Source organism: Fragaria vesca, linkage group LG6 (genome assembly GCF_000184155.1).
Source record: "Fragaria vesca subsp. vesca linkage group LG6, FraVesHawaii_1.0, whole genome shotgun sequence".
NCBI classification, from domain to species: Eukaryota; Viridiplantae; Streptophyta; class Magnoliopsida; order Rosales; family Rosaceae; genus Fragaria; species Fragaria vesca.
The window spans coordinates 9,144,425-9,151,663 of NC_020496.1; the positions used below are offsets into that span (position 1 = coordinate 9,144,425).

Consider the following 7,239-nt stretch of genomic DNA (forward strand, 5'->3'; position numbering starts at 1 on the left):
AAGAATCATCCAAATCGGTGATGTCATCTGGGAGTTATGAAGCTCCAAAGTTGGACAGAAAAATCAGCAGTTCCGGGAAAGCTGTGCAGCAGTCAAGTTCGAGGCAGTGTTTGGGCTGGTTTCTGAAAATCTTTATTGGGGGTTTTTGCACGATTTTGAAGAGTGACATCATTAATATAATTTTCCCAAAAGCCAAGCCCAGATTATATGGTGGAAGACATTTAAAAGATGGCCCAAACATTGATTCTAGTCAAAGAATGAAACATAGTCTGAAAAGGAAGCTTTGAAGACTTGGAGGCTACTTAAAGCAAAACCCTAATACCAGAACGATTGTAAGCCTTCATACTACAATAGAGCCTTCACGTTGCTGCATCGCACAAGAATCCATCAAGGGGAAGTCGCCAAGATCATCGTCAACTCCTTCCATTCACAGTTTTCTTCTTCTCTTTGTAATCTTTAACTTTCGAATTTATTTTCTCTGTGTGATTTCTACAACGATGTGTGGCTAGTTTATCTTAGTTAGGGGTGGAGGTTTGAAGCCCCGAATTATGCAATAAACTTTGTTTCACAACCTTGATTTCGTAATTATTTAGTTGGAATGTCTGTTTGGTTTTGATTTATAGAGAACTCTTGCTTGTTTATGTTCATGGATGCATACATAGAACATTATGAACTTGTAAGTGGGGCTAGAATTAAGTTGTTTGATCTCCTAAACGGTTAATACAGCTTAATTCAAAGTAGTAAAACCTATAGGACAATAGGTGAAACCAAATAGAGAGACTTGTATGCTATGTAGGCGTTCCACACTAGTTTTGCATACTTGTTCAATCACTTCTATTGATCTTAATGCTTAGAATAATTTGTTGATAGGATAGCGTCTATACCTTGATTGGTTATTCTAAAGGTTTAGTAATGGTGCGTTCATCTTGCTTAAATAGTTAAGGGAAGTAATAAGAATTTACGCAGTGCGTTCACGGTTTATTCTTGATTGAACCTTTTTATAACTTGGTAATTGGAATCTTGGTTGTGTGGACTTTGTTTTGAAGAATATTCTGTGGTGAATTTCCTAAATCCCTAACCTCTTCTCTATCATATTTCTCAAACTACAAATCAAAACTGTTTTCTTATTCTTCTGTCTTCTATATTTTGTGATTTATTTAGTATAGTAAACAAACTCCAAATCCCCTCAAATTTTGTCTGCGTGTTCTTCTTTGTGTCTAGTTTAGTTTTATAAATTTTCATAATTTTCTGAGTAGTGTAGATTAGGTAGTTAATTATATTTTAGTCGGCTGTTCGTCAGGAACAGTAGACACTTTTGTGACATTGTTTTTTTTTGTGTGAAATTAAATACCCTCAATCTCTGGCAATGAACGATCCTTGCTTCTTTATACTACAATTGACAATCTTTTGCAGGGTTAAATTGTGAGGCTATTTTAGCCGTACCAATTTTTGGCGCAGCATCGCCGGGGATTGTAAAATTTTAGTTTTGCACATTAGTTGTTTAGAGTCAATTTTCTTCTTTGTTGCTAAGATTTTTCTTTTTGCAGGAAAGTTCAGTGGTGTATGCATACAAGGAATAATCCAAAGGGTGAGTTAGAACCATTGAATATTGAGTTAGAAAAGCTAGTGCGCGAGAACAGAAGGTTAGCAAGAGAAGCAAAAGTTGCTCAAGAAGAGGCCGAGCCCATCAGCCCCACTTTAATTTTCCAAATGGGAGACGTAGAAAACAAGCAGCGGCAGCTGCCACCTCCAAATCAACCGGTAGAAACAAGGAAGACCATTAGCTAGGGAGCTCTCAACGTCCCTAATAGCAGGTGGCATTCCATCGTGCATTCGTTACCCTCAACCGGCTCCAGGAAAGACAGGGACTTTCGAGCTCAGAACTGGTTTTCTCTATAAGCTACCCACTTTTCACGGGTTACCTAATGAAGACCCTAATCTGCATCTCCAAGAATTCCAATTTATTTGCTCAAGCATGACACCGGAGAATGCAGATGAGGATATCATGAAGATGAAGGCTTTTCCTTTTTCTCTGACAGACAAGGCCAAGACATGGTTGTATAGGCTTCCAAATGGCTATATAACTTCATGGGACGTGATGCACAAGACATTCTTGGAGAGGTATTTTCCCACTTCAAAAATTATAGCATTGAGAAAGCAAATTACCGGAATTGAGCAACGATGGGACGAGGCATATCCCAAATACTTTGAGAGGTTCCAGAGCTTGCTTACTCAATGCCCTCAACATGGTTTGAGTGAGGAAAGCTTGTTGACTGCCTTTTATGATGGTCTCTTACCCATAGAGAGAGACATCTTGGATGCATCAGCTAGAGGATCATTCATGGACAAGTATAATGAGGATGGAATGAAGCTCATAGCTGATCGTGCATTGAATGCTCGACAATTCAGTAATTCTTCAAGACGTGTCCAGACATTGTCGTCAAAAGGAGGTAACGATTCTGATATCAAAGATCAATTATCAAATCTCACATCTATGTTATCTCAGGTATTGGGTCAAAAGAAGCAAGGAGCGATGGTGTGTGGTGTGTGCTCAATGCAAGGTCACCCAACTGATCGTTGTCCTCAATTATATGAGGAAGAGGAGGTACGTGCAATGGGAAATTTCCAACAAGGAGGACAACATGCAAGGAACGATCCATACTTCCAATATCCTAGATCAAGAAATCACCCCAATTTCAGATGGAGTAATAATGATAATGTCTTAGGACCTTATCAAGCACCTCAAAGCAATAACCATGCAGCTCCAGGGTTCACTCAACATCCTCAAGGGGGATTTACACAAAGCTCTGTGCCACATCAAGTCTCTAGCTCTTCCTTGACTCAAATTTTGGACAAGTATGACAAGATGATTGAAGGTTTGACATCCTCCACTCAACAACTCATCCAATCACAACACAGCCAAGGAAAAGATATTTTGGAACTCAAGAAGCAAATGGGAGATGTCATCAACAAGTTGAATCAAATGCAAGATACTCAAGGGAAACTTCCAAGCCAAACGATTCCAAATCCTAAAATTCAATATGAATCTGCAAATGCTGTGACTTTGAGGAGTGGGAAGGTAGTCAATGACGTCCCTGCGTCACAAAAGAAGGAAAAAAGTGCTTATGTTCCGTCCGGGATTGAAACTGAACTTGCTATCCCTGACCCAGCAACTTCCAAGACTGAAGACTCACTGCAATCCCAGCCAAAACCTGAAACGAAAGGTAAGATGTCCAACTCTCCAGTTTCAGTTTCCACTAACCCTTCTTTTCCTTCTTGTTTGCCTTTTCCAAGTAGATTCGCTAATTCGAAGGAAGAAGAAGATAAAAGGGACATCATGGATATTCTCCAGAAGGTTCAAGTTAACATTCCTCTTTTGGATGTCATAAAACAAGTACCCAAGTACGCCAAATTTTTGAAGGACTTATGCACCAAAAAGAGGAAGTTTAAGGGGAATGAAGTAGTAGCTCTTAGTGAGGAGGTTTCAAGTATTCTTCAGCGAAAAGCTCTTCCACCTAAGCTCAAGGACCCCGGACAATTCACCATTCCGTGCACAATTGGTGCCAAGAGGTTTGATAAAGCTTTACTTGATTTAGGAGCTTCTATAAATTTAATGCTTCTCTCTGTGTTTTCAGCTCTTAACTTAGGTACACTAAAGAATACCTCTGTGGTGATTGAGCTTGCGAATCGCTCATATGTTCATCCTTTGGGAGTAATTGAAGATGTTTTAGTAAGGGTGGATGGATTGGTTTTGCCTGCTGACTTTTTTGTGATTGACATGGAGGAGATGTCGAGTCCCAAGTCATTGCCTTTAATCTTAGGGCGTCCCTTCATGGCAACTGCTCACACGAACATCAATGTGTACAAGGGAACATTGACCATGGAAGTTCTTGGAGAAAGGGTCACGTTTCAAGTCTTTGAGCATAATGATATCAATAAAGGCATGTTGGGGCGTGAGGACAAGGAGCTAAGAGAAGAAGTCAAATTTTTGAGGGCATGGAAGGCGCCTAAAGTGAAGAAAGAACACTCCATGATGAATGAAGAAAGTAAAGATGACCCGCCTAGTTCGAGCAAGCACTCATACACAAAGCCAATGGCGAGGTTGTTTGACAAGGCTTCATGTGGAGCCTTCGGATGATCCATGGGACACGTCTGGCTGAAGACGCTAAATCAACGCTTGTTGAGAGGCAACCCAACCGTCTTTATCTTCTGTGTTTTATTTGTTTTGTTTTTGTTCGTTTTGATGTGTTTTGTGTGTGTGCAGGTTAAAGTTGAGAAAAGTTGAAGAAAACTCCAAGTTATACCAAAATAGTCCTTTCGGCAGTGCAATTCTACCAACTTTGGAGGGCTACGGTTTGCAGCTCACAAGACCTGGGAATATGTTATTTATATGAACAGAAATGCCTATGACTCTAGGTTCTGTAGGATTTTACAGAAGTGGATTTGGAGACCCGAGTCATTCCCAGTTCGACATTGAAGGAAGAAAGGTCACTGCCAGGAAACCAGAAGTGTTGCCGGAAAAAGGTCAAAACAGGGGATACTTCCGGAAATTCTGTAGAGAACAGCCATACATGCCCAGAAAGCTTGTTGAGTCAGCTTCAACTTTGCTTTGAGGCAGTTTTACATTCCGGCACCAGAACTCATTGGAAATTAGGTTTGAATGGGTAAAGGTCCTTGCTTCAGCTTTTCTGTGCGAATTCTGCTTTTCTTCTAACTTTGCAGGCTGCCATTTTCAACCCATTTGGAGTTAGGAAACGTACCACATATCCACATAAAGCTAGCAATGCCATATTTCATCTCTAATTGGAATCTCAGACATTGGATGCTGCAACAAGATGTTATATGATCTGGAAGTTAGCTTCAGAGCACAAAATGGGGGAGCTTCTCTGAACTTTATTTTCTTAGTCTCTTGTTTTGCTCACTTTCCACCATACATCTGTTATCATTGCATGATCTATATTGTTTTTGCATCGAGGACGCTGCCTAGTTCAAGTGTGGGGGAAGGGACTGCACACATTTTGTGTTTTGTTTTGTATTAAGTTAAAAAAAAATCCAAAAAAAGAATTGTTTATGTTTGTGTTTTTATTTTTGGTTTTTGAGTCGTAGGAGCCTTTAACAAGTCTAGGATGATACTAATCTTCTGAAATCATGGCTAAAAGATGATCATTAATTTGAGATGATGAGTAGTCTTATATGATGCATGTGTTCTTGTAGTAGATATGGCTTGAGACTTTGGTACAGAATTTTTGAACATGCTATTTCAGATTGTGATTTCAAAATAACCCTTGTGAGATTATTGATCTTAATGCCTTTCTTTGGAGAGATTTTGAAATTCATTACTCGATTTTCAATGATATGCTTGTTGCTAAATCCCATTATTCTTTCATGATTGAATGCTTGCCGCAAATTAAGTTTAATGGACTAGAGAGTTTACTAGAACTCGCTTTTGCCACCTTTCAAAACTTTTAGTCATGACATGCCCTGATTGAGGAAGGGATTGAGGCACTTAGGATCTCCACCAAAGCCATATCAACCTGTGTCCCCAATTGTGTACACAAGATGTACACCCCTTAGATTAACCCCATTGAGCCTATGGTTTAGACCTTTTTGTCATCACCCTTATTATCTTGACCTTGAGCTTTAGTATAGCTATATCCTTACCCTTGTTCTAGAATCTAGTAGAGTTATACATAAGATTTATGCAAAATAAGGCGATACAAAGATGATGAAGAAGAATAAGTGTGGGGGAAGACTCAAGCTGGATTGCAATCCCTGGCCGTGAGAAAAGAAAAGAAAAAAATGAAAAAGAAAAAAATTTATTACACGGCCAGGAAGAGAAGAACTAGAGAAAAAGAATTTGTGAAGAACATCGAGCTTAATTTCTTGAAGTGTTTAGAATGAAGCAACGGTCCAACTCAATGACATTCGGCCGCATTTAATGACACAATGAAGTTACAAGGAGACCTTGATGGTTGTAAAAGTACAAGAGGAATCTCTCTACATCAATGAAAGCTCTGCTAGGTTTCAGGATACTTGTTTGAATTCCTTTCCCCTTGTTTCTGTAACCCTAAGCTTAGCCCCATTACAACCTTGAAAAAGACCTACTTGATCCTTGAGATGGGTAAACTATGATCTGTGGAGTTAGGTGCAAAAGTTGAGCATATTGTGGTCTATTTGGCAAGTATTTGATTTCCTTCATGGAATTATAAATCATGTTTTTCGTTGAGCCTTTTCCCTTTCTTACGTATGTGAGCTATTTGTTGATTTTTATTTTGATCTCTCGCATACACTTGAGTGAAAGCTTTTAAGCATACCTTGAATCTTGAGAGAAGAAAGAGTGCAATCCTTGTGAGGTGAAATCATGATTTGTCTTATGCATGTTGAGCTCTAACCATCACCATTGTTCTCTCCCAAGTCTTACTTATGTTATGTTGAACATGAGTCTTTATTAACTCTCGAATGTGAGCTTAATTCTTGGTTGAGTGTTATTCTTGGTGTTATGAAAGTAGGGGATTTCTGAGACAATTTGTTAAGGGCATTAGAGTTGGTTTCGAGTCTAGTTAGGTTTTTAAGTCTTTGATTTTGCTAAGGGACTAGCAAAAGCTAAGTGTGGGGGAATTTGATAGGAGCATAAAATGCGACGATTTTATAGTTTAACCTTTGCATTTAACTTGGCTATTCTCCTTTAAAAAGATCGTTTTAACTTTGTTATTTTCTTAGATATTTCGTGGGGCAAGATAATGCAAATATGTGCTCAAGTGACGCAAGCAAGGCTTCCAATACGAAGTAGAGATGTCAAGGATGGAGATTAATCACTCACATGGTCAAAAATATCAAGGAAAGGCGATGGAACCACTTCACCAAAACATAAGCTGCAAACACAAAAAGCTGAAAAATGGTTTCTGCTTATTTTCTCTGGTTTTCAAGGCTTATTTCCATGCGGTTCCGAGAACGTTTTCACCAAGATGACTGCCCATATTTGTAGAGGAGCATTTGTAGATTAATTTGGACTCAAGAATCATCCAAATCGGTGATGTCATCTGGGAGTTATGAAGCTCCAAAGTTGGACAGAAAATCAGCAGTTCCGGGAAAGCTGTGCAGCAGTCAAGTTCGAGGCAGTGTTTGGGCTGGTTTCTGAGAATCTTTATTGGGGGTTTTTGCACGATTTTGAAGAGTGACATCATTAATATAATTTTCCCAAAAGCCAAGCCCAGATTATATGGTGGAAGACACTTAAAA

General features: G+C 39.1%; 1 protein-coding gene across 1 annotated transcript in view; it reads right to left on the reverse strand.

The window, feature by feature from the left end:
• LOC101290778 (protein notum homolog) overlaps nucleotides 1-7,239 on the reverse strand; it is a 12,911-nt gene that overhangs the window by 5,245 nt on the left and 427 nt on the right. The window lies entirely within an intron of this gene.